The sequence below is a fragment of the Ambystoma mexicanum genome, chromosome 1p, assembly GCF_040938575.1.
Source record: "Ambystoma mexicanum isolate Mex_15411 chromosome 1p, UKY_AmexF1_1, whole genome shotgun sequence".
NCBI classification, from domain to species: domain Eukaryota; kingdom Metazoa; phylum Chordata; class Amphibia; order Caudata; family Ambystomatidae; genus Ambystoma; species Ambystoma mexicanum.
Window position 1 is genome coordinate 496,327,378 of NC_090921.1, and position 16,516 is coordinate 496,343,893.

The window sequence follows — 16,516 nt, forward strand, 5'->3', positions numbered from 1 at the left end:
CTGCCAGCAGGCCCCGACTCATGTCCCCCTGCACTCCCACCCATCCAGCATTGACGGGCACCTGCCAGCAGGCCCCCGACTCATGCCCCCCTGCACCCCCATCCATCCAGCATTGACAGGCACCTGCCAGCACGCCCCGACTCATGTCCCCCTGCAACCACACCCATCCAGCATTGACGGGCACCTGCCAGCAGGCCCAGACTCATGCCCCCCCCAACATGTCATAAAGATGCACATTCATGGGCCTCATGTCCACCAAAATCCCACTGCATGCCACCCCAGTCTTGAAACCCAATCAAGTTTCCCATCCACCCCACACTGAAAGGCCTATTTCATGACACAAACCAAAAGTCAACTACGTACATCAACACATGTCCGTCACACACACACACTGGGTGCCAGTGACTGTGTAAACCCAAAGGTGATATGCAGTAAACCAATGAGCGAATACCACACATGGAAGTAACAAATCAAAATGTATTTTGCACAAAATGAAGGTAATGGAATGAAAACATGAAAAAAAATGTAAACAAGAAAATAAATGCATGTCCAAAAATGAAAAAAATAAATGAAGTCTCAATCCAAAGTAATCCAAAAGAAAGTCAGTCCTACCTCTTCGTCCACCAAAGCAAATCCAAAGGAAACGTAAATTGTTAAATCATTTGATCCATGGTGATTTTAAAAAAAATATTTTTCATAAATCCACAGTTCAACAATGTACAACGATTCAATCCAGGGTCCATGAGCCCAACGAATGAAATGAAACCTATAAAAAAAAAGACCTAATGAAGAACTATATACAAAAACGTGGGGCATTGTCCAAGCGTCCCAAAAGAAATAAAAACAGAAAAGAAACCTAACACTAACTAACTATATACAATGGCGGCGGGCAAGTCCTACGGCTCACTCTGTGATGTCGTGGGCCAGGGCATCATTGAACTCCATGTCAATGTCCCGGAGGCGGGCCTCTGCCCTGGCCCCGAGGTCTCGCAGGGATGCAGTCATGGCCTGCTCCAACTTCCTGCGAGTTGCCTCGAGGCACTCAGCCCGCCTCAACACCCAGCGCATTGAGAACTCCGCCCTGACCATGGTGAGCCGCGCCTCTTCCGCCCGCCGCCGCTCCGCATCTATCCACTGGCCCAACCGCAGCCAAACGGAAGACACTCCAATTCCAGGGTCCTCCTGCCCTCTGGCCGATGCCTGCCCCTCTGATGTTGATGGCCCAGAGCCATCATCTCTCCCACTTTGAGCCTGCTGCTGCTGTCCATGTGCCCTGTCCGATGATGCCTGCACATCCTCCATCTGCTGGTCTCCAGTTGGTGGGGTGTCCACCCCTGCTGGACCTCCGACTCCCAACGGTGGCAGGGATGGGATCTCCACCAAGCTGGCTGTGTTGGTCGGGCCAGGTCCACAGGGGGCCCTGGTGGAATCTGGGCCGGAAGACGGTAGGGAGAATGACTGGCGTATAGTCTCCACAGAGGAGGAGAGGTCCGCCAGAGTGCACGACACATGTAGGACCCATCCGACCATGGCCCCTCCCAACTGTGCCACGTTTCCAGGCAGCTCTTCGTGACGGCGTGCGTGGTCCCCCCAGGAAGTACGCACGTCATCACGAATGACACGCGTGCGCAACGCGACACCAATCAGGACGGAGCCCATACGGTCATGGGCCTCCTCGTCCACAGGTAGTTTGTTTGTTTATTTTATTTGTATGGCACTTCAGACCCATGGGTATATGGGCTTTCAAGGATATGGTTACAGGCATAGGTGAATACATAGAGTAGTGGAGTGCCAGATGATGTGGGCCTCCCCCATACCTGCAGACGGGCCTGGGACGGGGCATCCCTGCTGGTGCATGGTGGTGCAGTCACAGGGTCAGGGACAGCGACATGCACAGGCCCCTCCGCGGCGCCCTGTGCTGCCTCCTGCCCCTGGACTGCACCACTTGCACCAGTGGTGCTACCCCCACCAGGCCCCATGTGCGGCTCAGTAGCGGGCTCCTCCTCCTCTGTGGAGACCACCAACCTGGATGTCTCTGCACCGTCTTCCGCCATTGCAAGCCCCTGTGGGGCCTCACCCGGCCCTTCTGCCACAGCCGTAGTGGCAGACGCAGTACCCGTCCCCTCACTCCCGGATGATGGCAATTCCTGGGAGGGTGGCTGGGCCTTGCGTTGCTGCCCGGTGGAGGCATCCCTGCCGCGTTGCTCCACGGCGCCGTCTCCGCCCTCTTCTTCACTCGACGCTGCATAGAGGGAGACATAGAACACAAGCATCAGGGCACTGTGCAATAGTCCCCTCGACAGGAAGCAATAACACATGAGTGGCACTGTCAAACGTCACTTCCATTCTGTCCCTCCACAACACATGGGTCAATGCAGGCAACACACATGCAGAAACAGGCACGGCGCATGCAATCAACATCAGCATCCATGTACAAGGGCCTCTATTGACATAAAGGTTTGGCTTCAAACTCACATGCATCATGGCTCATACTGATCCCATGCACACACATCACCGGAGGGTCATGCATTAGGGCTCGTACACCACAGACACAGTGGATACAAGGGTGACTAGACTGCATAAGTGAATCAACACATCGTCACGGACATGTGTCATGCATCCATGGCGTTTCAAAGTCACACACACGCTTCTGAGACACACAGACATGTACACCATACATGTACATGAGAGCAGCACCCATCTCCCACCCCCCATCCATGTCCAAGAACAGAGACAGGCATGCATTCATGTGTGCATTCCGCATGAAGCTCCCCATGTTGCATTGGAACACATGCACCATCCATGTGGTTCACGCATTACTGGTCTCACATGCATTACCATGATGTCCCTACACACACACATCCATACATGGCCTATGTAACATATACAGGCAAGTAGCTGACTACCAGCACACTGCAACATGCCCTGTTTCACACAGCAATGCATGGTCACTTACCGCTCGACTCCAGACGGGTCTTCCTTCGATGGATCTGGACGTTGAGCGCTGGGCTTATGCGTTCCAGGACCCTCATCTGGATGTTGGTCAGGCTGACCCGGCACCCCTCTGCATCCTCTGCCTTCAAGAGGCACCGGGCCTTGTTGAAGGTCCTGGACCTGAAATACTCCCAGTGCTTCCGGGCGTGCTTGATGTCACAGGTTGCCACCCCCTCCGCGTTGAGGGCAACCACTACGTCCTCCCAGATCCTCTCCCGTCCTTCCTCGTCGGCGCGTGATGGTGTAAAGAGGGCATCATAATGCCCCAGAACTTGCTCCACCAGGATACCAACTTCCTTGTCACTGAAGCTGGTAGCCCACTGCCTCTCTGGCTGGGGGTCGCCAGTGGTCTCTGATGTGTTTGCCCCGACATGGCGACCCCCGAGGCAGGTGTGGGTGGGCAACTGGGGCTGGGCTGTGGAGCGATGGTATCCCAGTAGGGAGTCTTCTGTTCCAGCAGGGGTGGACACAGCAACTGGACCCCTGCAGATGGCTGACGTGCAGGTACCAAATAGCAGGGCACGTGGGAAGCAGCAGGAAAATGGCCTTTTGGGCAGGAGCGTGGTCTTCCGTGTGTTTTCACGTGGCCAGCTTGATACGGAGTGATTTGGCATGTGAAAAAAGTGCACGTCAGCGAGTAATTCGAGGAAAGGCCCTTAGTGCGTAAGCGCGTCTGTGACGTAACACGCACAGGCGTTTCCCTCAACACGGGTGCATAGTGGATCAGAACGTGAAAAAACCACACGTCCGTGTGTGAATGCGTGCAATCCGAGGAAAGGGCCTAAGCGCGTAAGTGACGTGATGCGTGCAGGCGTCACCCTCAGCACGGGTAAAAGGTGAGCGTGGCCAGCAGTTCGCTGTATGTGCCTTTCGTGGAGACCGACGTGTGTGTTGCTACTTCGTGTTGTTTCGCGCGCCATCACAATTTCACAGCGGATCAAGGACGTATCTCTTCTTTTGGCGGGGGTATTGGCTACGCATGTTTTTCATCATCACGCTAGTCTAACAGTGAGTCGCACATGCTATTTTTCCCACTGCGGGTGCCCCTGTGTATCGTGTACCCGTTTTCGAGGTCATAGTAGCCTGCATGTCCCACGCGCACACGTTTTTTGTGTTCCTGGGTGCCACCGCGTACTGCGGGAGGTTAATTCCACACACGTAGGCTGCAGGGGTTGCGTGCACGGTTTTACTGCAGTTTTGGGGTGCCTGAGCGTTGCGTGACCCGTCATTTAATCACTGGGGTCACATACAGCCTTGCAGGTGCAGGGGTGCTGTTAACATCTTGCATCCCCCCCCTTCACCCCCAATTGCCCAGGACAATTGTCATGCCCACCTCCCATTGGCACTTCTCCATCTGTGCCGGCACTACTCCATCTGTGCCATGGTGGGGCGGCCACCAAAGGTGAGGGGCGCCTCAGCTGGGCGTACTCCTCTTGGTGGGCATGGTCAGGGACGTGACCGGGGTGACCAGGGAATAGGGGGACTCCAGGGTATCCAGGGTGGCCGCAGAGGGGGAAGAGGCAGTGGTGCGCCACTTCGGCACAATGTGGTGCCATGTGTTGGTGCAGTCATGCCACCACCCCCTGTGGTTCCGGGAGATGCAGCTTCTGGCACTGGCACCCATGTGACCCGGCAGTCCGTTTCATCGACTGCCACGGGCCCAAGGGTAGTGGTAGCTGCAGGTGCAGCTGTGGACACCACCACCCAGGCTCAGGGTCTACCAGCGCAGGCTGCGTTGGCACTTGAAAAGTCCATGGAAGATTTCCAACAGGGCAGGAGGAACACTGTAGGTGCATGCAGGGCTGCTCTGACCGAGACACGTGTCCCTGGGGCAGTAATGTCATCTGCTGCGCCGACCAGCTGGGTGTTGGCAAGTGCAGATGCAGCCAACAACACCCCGGTTGTGAATCTACCAACCAGGACAGTCGCAGTCAATGACCTTGCCACAGCAGATGGAGTTGCGCAGGGTCCATTTGAGGGCACCCAGCAGCCACTGATGCAAGTCAGGCCTTTGGTCGTCCTTCCACCTGCCACTCCCTTGGCTGAATCCACTGGTGCCACTGGCCATACTGACCAGGGCGGCATTTGCCAGACAGGGTCCGTGCCACTATCCAAGAGGAGGAAGGTTGCACCTGCAGCACATGCTGGCCACAACCTCCTGCACGTCGAGGAAGAAGCCTTTCTGTGCGCAGGAACTGGACTTCCTCGTGGACTACATGCGGGGCCACAACCGTGACATGCTAGTGGGGCCTAATTGTCAAACTATGGCTGCCCATCGTGATACCGACTGGAAGCAAGTTGCGGAACATGTGAGTGAATTCGGCCATGAGGTGCGCATGGCGCAAGAGTGCAAAAAGCGTTGGAATGACCTCAAACGCAGCGCTAAGGCAAAGCGTGCCTCAAATTACAACATGACTCTGGTGACTGGCAGTGGGCCGGCACCTGAGGAGGAAGACCTCACTCTGCACGAGTCACTCGTTGCAGAGTTCATACCACCTGAATTGGTTGAAGGAGTGGGAGAGATGCCGGACTTTGATGCCCAGTCATGTGTTATGCATGACTGCCACTACATGTCATGTGTACATGGTTCAGATGTGCAAGTAATGCAATGCTTCACTGATGCATGGCTGCTCTGCAGGATGGTGGACATGTGGAGCAGACGGGGACTGTCCTCATCACCACATTTGTACCCTACTCACATGCTGGTCACCTGGGTGCCCCTCCGGTCCATGTTCCAGCTCACTGGTCCTTCTGCATGTAGCCTGGGGTGTCCTTCCTCTCAGCACTGGGACTATGTCATAGCATGACTGACGTGCATGTGTCCTCTGCCTGCATGCGGGTACTCCACGTAGGCATGCTCCCTTGCCCCTCCACCCCCCCTGCACCCCAATATCACCTTTGCACTGGTCTGCTTCATTTTGCCGTAATGCAATGGCCTGTTCATGATTCCTATGTACATGCTAACTTCCACCAGCCAACCTGCCAGACACATGCAGTGGGGTACATCCTTTGTACTTGATGCAGGGTGTCTCACTTGGACTGTGCAGGTGTCAGATGCTCTGCAGGGACATGAGTGCCCATTCATGCTCCATGTGCATTCCATGCATACTCCTATGTGTCCTTGACTGGATGATCATTGTAGTACGTGTCCAGGGTGACCTACATTTCATGGCATTTCATCAGCCTTCCCATGGCCACTGTGGCTCAGTCCTGCGTCCCACACATGTTTAAGGTGCGACAGTCTGTGTGGGTCACAGGCCTCAGCCTGTTTCAGGCCCACTGACTCTGTCCAACTGGTGTAGTGTCTTCTGCACACGGGGGTGTGCTACTGAGGGTTCATCATGTGTCCTGCTTACTGTCCCATCAACATCTGCTGTGTTGTCAGTTGATGCAATTGATGCTAGTCAACACTGCCTGGCAATACACAGGTCTCTGGTCATCCTTTTGATACCATGCAAGGGATCCCTGAATTTCCAGTTAGGGGGAGGGGTGGTTTGCTTGTAGCCATGCAACCCATTGCATGTACATTGCACGTGATGCCTGAACTTGACCTTGCACTGCCTTCACGTTTTCTGATACACATCATGAAGTACTTGTACATGTAGATAGTGAGTAACGTACAAATGTTCTGCACTGCATCGAGCCACTTCTGAGCGACATAACACCATTCTACATGCCTAATCACAGAAGCAATGTAAAGTTGACCCGGCATGCATGGCAGGTTCTCTTTTGTGTGTGACATGTCTGCTTCATGTGTTGGCTGTCTGTGTGATGTCTATGTGTGTTTGTGTTGTGTGCTTCTAACATGTGTAGTGATCTTTTTTCTCTCTACTTTTCAGATGATGACACAATGGAGCCAGAGGATGGTGTTGTCATGCCAGGCACAGGGTTGTTATCACTACAGCAACCCGGCACAAGTGGGGGTCGTGGGGTGGTAGACCACGAGAACCCACATGTGCTACAGACCATCTTGTCTTTGGCTGGCAATGAGTCCAGCCCAGATGACCACTCTGACGTCCATGTCGAGTTGGATGTGCATCAGGTCCGTACGTCAGGGGTGAGTGATTCTGATGTGGACACTCCTCTGTCCGCGACACCTGCACTGAGGGGCCAGACAGTGGTGAGACCTCTGCCTGTGGTGGATCGGGACGCAGGGCCACCCTCCACACCAGTCGCTGATGGGCCTGGGCCATCACGTCGACGGGGGCTGTGCCAACCCAACGAGGATGGCCGGTCCTTGGGTCCCGCAGGTGTCAAGCCCAGCAACACGGTGGCCGCGCGCCACCGAGGTATACTGAGTGGGAGCAAGACATGACTGCCAATCCAGAATGCCAGGGGGCAGCAATGGAAAACATCGCTGTGAGCATGGAGCGTGTGGCCCAATCTGTGCTCCCCCCTGCTAGGCAGGTGCTTCTTCAGCAGCGGGTGGCACAGTCCACGGCCCGCTCACTCAGGCTGGGCATGGCGGCCTCAGACAGGGCACGCCAGGCTGAAATGTCTTTGCATCAAGCAATTGCTGCTCACGCAGAGGCACACATGGAGGCCCTGAGGGCTGAGTATGAGTCCCTCAAATCCACTCTGGGTGTCCTCTTGATGTCCCAGAGGGCGCGGTCAGAGGAGAGGTTTGAGCAGCTTGAGCGTACCATCTCGGCTGAGCTACGTGCTTGCCGGGAGGTGCATCAGTTGTCCAGCCAGGCCTTGCAGGAAGAACTCTGTGTTACACGTGTTACCTTGCAAGAGGAAGCACGCGTATCACGGGAGGTTCTGCATGCAGACCTACGTGTCATCGCCGCACAGAACCAGGCTCACCCGTCCGGCAGACTTGCTGCCGATGAGAGGCAAGCTGCGGCTAGGCGTGGTCAGGCTCCTGTGCCACATCCTCCTTTTCAGGATGAGCCAGACTCCCACACAGGTCAGGCTGTGCAAGCGTTGAGCCCATGGAGGTTTTCTTTTTCCTCAACATCAACGCATGTGGGTGTTGAGCTGCACCCTGTACCGCCCCTCTCCTGGGTGCCCCCCCCCCCCGGGTCGTATGTGGCCATTTTTTCTTTTTCTTTTTAGTTTAGTTAGTTAACATTCAATGTGATAGTTAGTTTAATTAGTTAATGTAGGTTTTTTTATAGTTAGTGTAATTAGTTAATATAGTTTAAAATTGCATGTCTATTGTGCTTTCATGTGACGGTGTGGTGCTTTGTGGCTTTTGAAAGCATCCACTGTCTGTTCCAGCTGGGCCCTTCAGCTTGTCTCGTGTATGTGTTTGCAGCTTGGGGTCCTGACTCACATCGGCCAATCCTGCTTCCCTTATCCATGGGCTCGCAAGGATGGTTCGGTGTTACAGTCTATTTCACAAGGGCTTTGGACTGTCATATCTGTGGCCTGTCTGCTGCTGTACTACTTGTGTTAACACCCCTAGTGGGGATTGTAGGGGTCTTATCAATGGCATTTCAGCATTAGAAATGGGTGGTTTCAGGAGTCAGGTGTCCATTAATTGCTATACATTGTGTTGTATGTTTATTTTCTTTAATGTACATGTGCTTGATGCACTTCATGCTGTAGAGAGTGTCTGCCACCCTTTGCCTGTCAAAGTCACACTGATGGTGGGATGGAATCTGATGTACGTCTCTGACATGGTCCAGTCACAACCAGCATGAAGAGACACACACAGGTGACTTTCCTGCATTAATTTTGTGTTTTGTGCCCTTTCTGCAGTTGAATTAGCCTCCAGACCACCTTTGCCGGCAGACATGGGCCAGTGTACCTCTGGCAGCTGGCCACGTTCGGTGGTGCAGACATGCGCATGTGTGCACTAGCAGTGTCACAAGGCTTGTGCTCATACATCCAACAGAAGCAGACGTGTTTCAAGGAACTCCTTGCAAGGTGAGCAGCACAAGGGGCACACACCACAGCCAACCTTCCACTAGGCCTGTTGCACATGCATGCTAAGTAGTCCCACTGATGTGAGCTTGGACAGTTATTGGTATTGAAGCGCACAGTACAGCTAAGATGAGTTGGTGGACACATGGCAAGTTGCTTTCCAAGTTGTCAGGGGCACATGTAGGGGCTGTAGCACTATATCCTCCAGTCCACCATGCTCCATTGAAGCAGATGTAAAAGCCCATTAGCATTCAAGGCCTGGAAAAATAGAGCTGCACACAGGGACACCCAGCGAGGGACAGACTGGTGTGCAGTGCATATCATTTGCATGTTCAAATTGACACATGCACGACCTCTTTAATTTGGGGGATGCTAGAACACTACTTGTACTGAAGTCGTACCTCGCTATATGCGTGTAGCTGCTTACCCAGGGACCATTGCATGATGTGTGAATCTTGACACATTGGTCTTCCATTTGCCACGCGCCCACGTGCGCCTGGCTTACTGCATTGACAGTGTATGAACCATCACGGGGGGAGTCTTACGTATTGGTACGAAGTAGCAGACAAGAGTGTTTGTGGAGGATTTACTTGCTCTGGGGCATGTATGGTGGGGTGTGTGTTATGGACACAAACAGATTAGTAACTCTTACTATCTTTGCCGCATTGAACTGCTCCTGTTACCGGACCACAGAGTGCGCAGGCAGGAGGCCAGCACTCACCCCAGAGATAAGTCTCTCTTTGACTTCCATTTGAGTCATTTGGTACAATGTGCATGATGTACATGGTTTATCTGATTGGGTATGTGTTATTGTGAATAGTAGATATTTGTCTTTTCCCTACTTTCCCTTGACAATCCAACTCCCCTCTCCTGCCCCTCTTTCCGGGTATCCCGAATACCAATGCCTGTCCAGTCAACATATCCCTGACCCTTCTTCCCCACCGTGGTCTCAGAGGCCTGTGTAAGTTTGGCCTTGCAGGCGCCCAGACCACAGAGGGGGTGGTTGGTTCGGTGCCACTCCTGCGCGTGGACACCGGAACAGTGACACTACCCATCAGTTGGTGCTGCATCATTGTATATTGTGTAGCAAACATGGTACACATCCTGTTGTAGCATTGTTTAAGTGTGCTAACTTGGTTGTTCAATCATTGTGCTTGTACATGTGCTTTGAAATTTACTGCTACTTCCAGTCATCTACTGGAGACTCTTCAAGTGTTTTTTGCTGCCTATAGGCTTTTTGCCTGGCTTGTGTGTTTGGCTCCTTTGAGTTCTCTTTGATTTGGTATTTTTGCCAGTCAAGGTGGCCTCTGAGGGTGCTGGACCCCATTTACATGCAAGGTGGTAGATGGAGACAAAGGGGTAGGGTGATCTTGTGGCCAGGTAGACTTCAAGGAAGAAGGCTACATACCCCATACACAGTTGTTCAGTAGGTCATGGTGATATGTGAATGAGGGAGGGTGTTTGGTTGTTGGACAGTTGTCTTGGCGCCCTGACATTGTTATTGTGCTGTCCTATGTACATGATGTGTTCTGCTGGTCAATTCCTGTTCCTGTGTTGTGTTTACCTTTCAGGTGTGAGGGGATTGGTGTAGTTTGACATGCTGGGGTGTGCACATGGGCAATGTTCACATGTGATGTGTAGAGGACACTGATGGTCACTTGATTGGACATGCATGTATTGAGTGCATGTCCCTACTTACACACACAGTCGCACAATCCTCCACCACATGTACATCCACCCTTCCATGTCCAAATGGGCACACAGTTTGCCTTCTGGGGACCACTGTGTCCCTGCAGCACATGGTCTTTGACCATTTGTGGATCCTGCAAATGCATCAATTGTTTATTTATTTTGTCCTTTTTATGTGATGCTCAAGGTGTGTCTCTGACACAATGGCTGGTCACTATGCTGTATGCTGGGCAGTGTGTTGGAGGAGATGCACACAGCACACGTATTCAGAAGTAGGGATTTTGCCTTGGCCAATGTGCATGTGAACAGGCATTGATTGATATGTTCATGCTACAACTGTTGGAAATCATTTGGGTATGACTTGTTTTGTGTGGGAGGTTGTTGGTCAGTCATTTCATCAGATTCCATGACAGGCGTCATTGTGTGAAGCCAATTTACATTTATCCCATGTCACTTCGTATATTATTGGTAATGTGTTGGCCTTTTGCTATTGCTTGCCATGTCATGGTGTGACAAACAAGGGTGATGTGGTTTAGGAGAGTTTGGATAACATACCAGGGATTGTGATGGCCTGTTTTGCAGGGGTGTGTGATGCACACCTTGCATGTGTTCCTTTTGGTCACACACGATTGTTCATGTTTTAGTAGCTAGGGATGCACACAATGTAGCACTTCCATGGCAACATTCTCAGGGTGGTAAGGTTGTGACAATTGACTGTCTCTTTGTCATCATCGATTGTCACCTGGTATGTGCCAGGCCTGTGTGCACTCCGCAGGGTTGGGAGTTTAGGTGGAAAATGTAGCCGCAAGCTGGGTCCGGGCTGCGTCGCTAGGTGCCCTATCCCCTCCCATGGGCAGCCCCTGTGCCTGTGGTTGGGGATGTGGGGGCAACACCATGTCCACCGGTACACCCTGCCGTGTTGCAACATTGTGCAGGACGCATGCTGCCACAATGATCCTGCACACTACTGGGGGTGCATAGAGTAGCTGCCCACCAGAGCGGTCAAGGGAGTGCAAGCGTGACTTTAGCACTCCGAATGTGCGCTCCACTATGCCCCTGGTTGCAATATGGGCAGCATTGTATCTTACCTGGGGTGGTGTGGGGGGGTTCCGGATTGGCATCATCATGTGGTTGCTCAGAGGGTAGGCACTGTCCCCTGGAGAGGTGATAATGGTTGTGATTATTGGGGTTTGTGTATTTGTCTGTGTGTGACATGCATGCATGTGCACGGGCATTTGTACTCACCTAGGAGCCATGTGTCGCCATGCTGCCCAGCTTCCAGGGCAGGCTCAGAGCGGACATTCTGTATATGAAACTGTCATGGGTGGAGCCTGGGTAGTTTGCATAGACAGAGGTGTTGATTCCCTTTGCATCGCATACGACCTGCACATTTTGGAATGCCAGTGCTTGCGGTTTCGATAGATGTGCTGTGTGGCCCTAGGTGGACGTAGGGCCACATGGGTGCAATCTATGGCACCGAGCATTTTGGGGAAGTGTGCAACCCTGTAAAAGTCCTGGACTATGGCCTGCCTTTCTGCGGGTGTTCTGGGCATGTATATGTGCCTGCGGACTGAGGAGCGCGCAGTCATGATTGCCAACACCTGGTGTAGGCAGCGTGACTACGTGGCCTGTGAGACCCCCTCCACTATGGCAGTAGTCCGCTGAAATGACCCAGTGGCCAAAAAATGCAGGACATTGAGCACCTTCTCCAAGGGGCTCAGTGCTTGGGAGGAGAGGGTGGGGGATGTAAGGTCATCTTCCCACTCCCTGACCAGGTCTAGGATGATACGAGATGGAAACGTATACCTGCCGCAGACCTGGTCATCAGGCATCCCAAAAAGGCTAGTCCGGGGGGAAAAAATGCGGGCCCTGGTTATCCTCCTCCTCCTGCGGTGTCCCACGATCAGTGCTGCGACAAATGTGGCATTCATCGTAGCTGTATATACGTGTTTGTTGTTTGTGTGCACTTTTATACTGTGCGCAGGGACGCTTAAGCCTGCCTTCCTGTGGCGGACATATTGACGCCTGTGTGCGTCTTTTAGCGTGCGCTTGTTTCCCGTATTCGAATCCATGAATACGAGTTGTTCGCATGCGTGTGGGCGTTCTGTGTATTTTCCTGCAGTACTCCCCCAGTTACGCCTTCTTTTTCACAAGTTGTTCCCCATTCTGCGTGTTACGCCCCGTGTCCCGCCCCTTTTTTGGTGTGTGCACCAACGTTGTGCGCTTTCCCTGTGCGCGTTTCGCACAGCGTTCGGGTTGTTACAATGACGTGTGCGCCCGTGTGCGCCGTGCACGGATTTGGCACACAACCAGTGGAAAAATCACACGTGTGCACGTGTGCGCTTGCTTTTTCATGCTTGCGCCACCTTGCGCTGAGATTTTCGGTGCACGTTTGTTCCATGAATCAGCCCCTTAGTGTGACTGCCTGTCTTTCCTTGAAAGCCTGTTTAATCCGATTGTACAATGTAACCAAATGGAACAAATTAATGGAAAATGACAGTAGACTTGAGCTGTTCATATATATTGGGCTGTGAACACACGGAGGACAGTGATACGTCTGAGAAAGGCATTTAGCTTTTAAGTCTCAGACAGTGAGCCATGGCAGGTGTGCTCATTAACTACTGGGTTTTAGGCTTCCTCTGAGGTAGTTCAAGCTATTAATAACCAACACCTGGTTGACCAATGCAACACCTGGAGCGAGTTGGTAGAGAGAGGCAGAGAGTAAATCTCTTGACTAAGTTCATGGAAGGTTCCTTAGCACATTTGCATCTCGGAGTGTGACTTTAGGTCTGCTGGAGTTCTCTGGGTGGCTGGGGGGAGGTGGGGGAGTGGAGGAAGCCGTAACTGCAAGTTGCTCTTTCAACATGTGGCTAATGACAGAGGCCTGATGAAAGTTGTCTTGCAATCGTTTAAGTGAAGAAATCAGTCCGACCAGCCCATGTTTATTTTTGACGTGCAACCGAAATGCAATCAGTTAGTGCATGCAAAGTTCAGTACTCGGAACCGCTAGAAGTGTGTTGACGTTTATCCAAGAACCACTGTTGAAAAGGTGTTTGAGTAAGTAGCAGTGATGCTTTTTACATTAAGTGGCCTAATTCCTCCGCCCATTTCAGCAGGCTAAGTTGTTCTCTCCGGCTGACATTGGATGCATCCAGGCACCACAGTGTCCACTTGGATTGCAGCATCCGTTACAATGGAACTGTTGCCGGCACAGAACCTCAGTGAACTGGCCCTTCACTGTCAGAGTTGTGAGTCGTTTAGCATTTCTGAAAACTTCCTTGCACCCAAATGCACCACCAGCGTGTCCTTAAATGAAATGCGAGCCAACTAGTCTGGTGCACCATAATCAGTCTAACTTGGAGCGGGTAGTACTTTATGGGCAGAAGGGATTCTGCCCATACCTTGAACGCTGGTTCACTCAACTGAATAGATGCGTATTTTGCTGTTTACCTTGCTTCCTCCCTTCAAAAGAATGATTAACAATTTGTATGAATAATTCCCTGATTGTTGGTCAATTGAAGAGTGATGTCACTTGAATTAGGAACCAGATACAGGCCCTCCTTCCGAGTAGGGTGGTAAGGAATACCGGGCAGCGGTAAGGAGACCGGTGCTGGTAATCCCTTACCGCCCTACTACGAGGTACCTTAGCAGGTCCCTTCCTTAATGCCTGGTATGACCAGGTGTTAAGGATGGGACCCGTTAAGTGACCTGGGCGCAAATAACGGGCTTGGCATACGCCGGCCCGTTATTTGCTCCCTCCCCATTCCCATTGAGCCCTATAGGGGCTCAAATGGGCATGGGGAATGGTTTGGTAAATGGGGACTTACCGGTCCCTCTAAGGTCGGAATGGACCGGTAAATCCACATTGAACCAAACCGGAGTCGGTACCGGTACGGGAAGCAGTCATGGCGTAAATAGCGCCATGACTACCACCATACTCGATATGAGGGTCACAATCAAGGTCGTGCCCCGCCGTTATTGTAAAAGCACACATATGCACACACTTTCAACCTATCCCAACACACTAGCCACATCACTTGGATGAAAAAGGCCTACACTCATATCTCCCAATCCTGTGTAGAGGAAGCCAACTTTACCACTCTGGGGGAATGGACACACTTACACTGACAATTCACACCTGGTGTAATGACGATTTTCAAAACATGGCAATTATGATGGAGAGACGCACCAACAGTGACACTCTCCGGGGCCGTGCAAGGTTGTAAAAAGCTGACCATCATGATGAAACTGACATGCACTGCCAATCACATTTATGTGCCAAGGAATACCAACCACCCTGAGGAAAACCTCCTGCAGAAAAATTACGCTTGGGTGCAACGAATGGTTGCAGTACCTGCCAACTCTGATGTAACTGATATTTACTGACACGTAGGTTCAGATGTGGCAGCAAGAGAAAGAATGGGCGAACGGCGATCATCAGTGCTTCCTCCAGGGGCAGCGATGATTTGAGTGACACTAACCAGCTGGGTAGCTTGCCATCGAACTGAGTATGCCAATCAAGAAGTAAACCCATTAACGTAAAGTGCACTTTTGACTACAATAAGGTTTGAAGACCCAGAAGATGGCTTTGACCATGCTACCAGCATCAGAAGGAGTGAATGGGTTTGAGAGTCCCTACGAATCATCTCCTTTAAGCTTGGCGTTTTCATTTATTTAAAGTAATCCTGCAGACTTTTGTAGCCCATAAGAAGTGACTGATCTGCAGTCCGATAGGATTTCAACACCTTGGTATTTTACTCCCTACTTTTCGAGTATGCGGTCCAAATTACTTTTTAAGGAGTAAAACTGTAGTTTCAATTGTTAATTGGATTATTTTTAGGCTAGTAGAAATATATTTTACTTTTTAAACAGATGCATTGTGTTGTAACCAGTTCTCTTTAGGAATATGTAATTCCCATTAAGAATAGATGTACATTTATATTAAAAGCACCACTCAGCTCGGTCACTGCACTAGAAGGGCTCATATCCATGGTGTGTTTTGCTGATGCCACTGGTCGGACCCTTTCAGTTACACAGTAACAGAGTGTTGGGCTCCATTGTAAAAGTCTGGGCCTGCCTAATACTAACTGAATTTTCATTTGTTGTAGCACAAATTACAGGGTGGACAAAACCAAAAATGAGAAGGAACATCTGACATCGATCTGCTATAGGGCTTGTGACAGATCCAGGTCTGGATATCAACCAGTGTCGAAGGCTGTGGGTGATAATACAACTGAGAGGCATGATCTAAGGTTCAAGGGCTTTTTAAAAAAAACATTAATGCTAAGGGTTTAGGTTGAACTGTTGTTATTTTGTAGGAAATCAAAGAACACAAACAATTGAGGCGTGTTCTCTTCTTCAGTCTTTCCTTCTCTTCCTTAGCTTCCTCCACCAGGAAGTTAAATAGTCACTCAGACTTTTGGGGCTTAGATTTTACAGCATATTGATGTTGAACTGGCATCTGTCTCTGGTACTCTTGGTCATCTGATGCTTTAAGATCCTAGCAAAGATTGTGGTGGTCCTCGGGGTGGTCCAGCTTATCTCAAATGTCATTGTAGCACCCTGGCACATGATGAAATATGGATTTCTTGATTTCCAAAATCCTCACAAATTCAGAGTCTTCCAACACGGGTATGTGTGATGAAATATGACTTCATTATTGATATTTATGATTTTATTAATAAATAGTAATGTTCACAATATTGTGTTTGGTCTCATTTTGTACAGAAGAAGTGCATGGTTTGAAAACACCTTTTCGTTTAATTCTAAACCTTAGGTTTGGGATTTTTGGGCTAAAACCGTATTTTCACGCAACAATGAGCTGATTCAAATGGTCCATTTTAATTCTTGTTTGTGTCAATAAACCATGGGAGCAGCTCTCATAGGCCCTTTGGAGAAACCTTCAATCAATGATTGATATGAATAGCTGACTGGCCCCTTTGCATTTACATGTGCATCG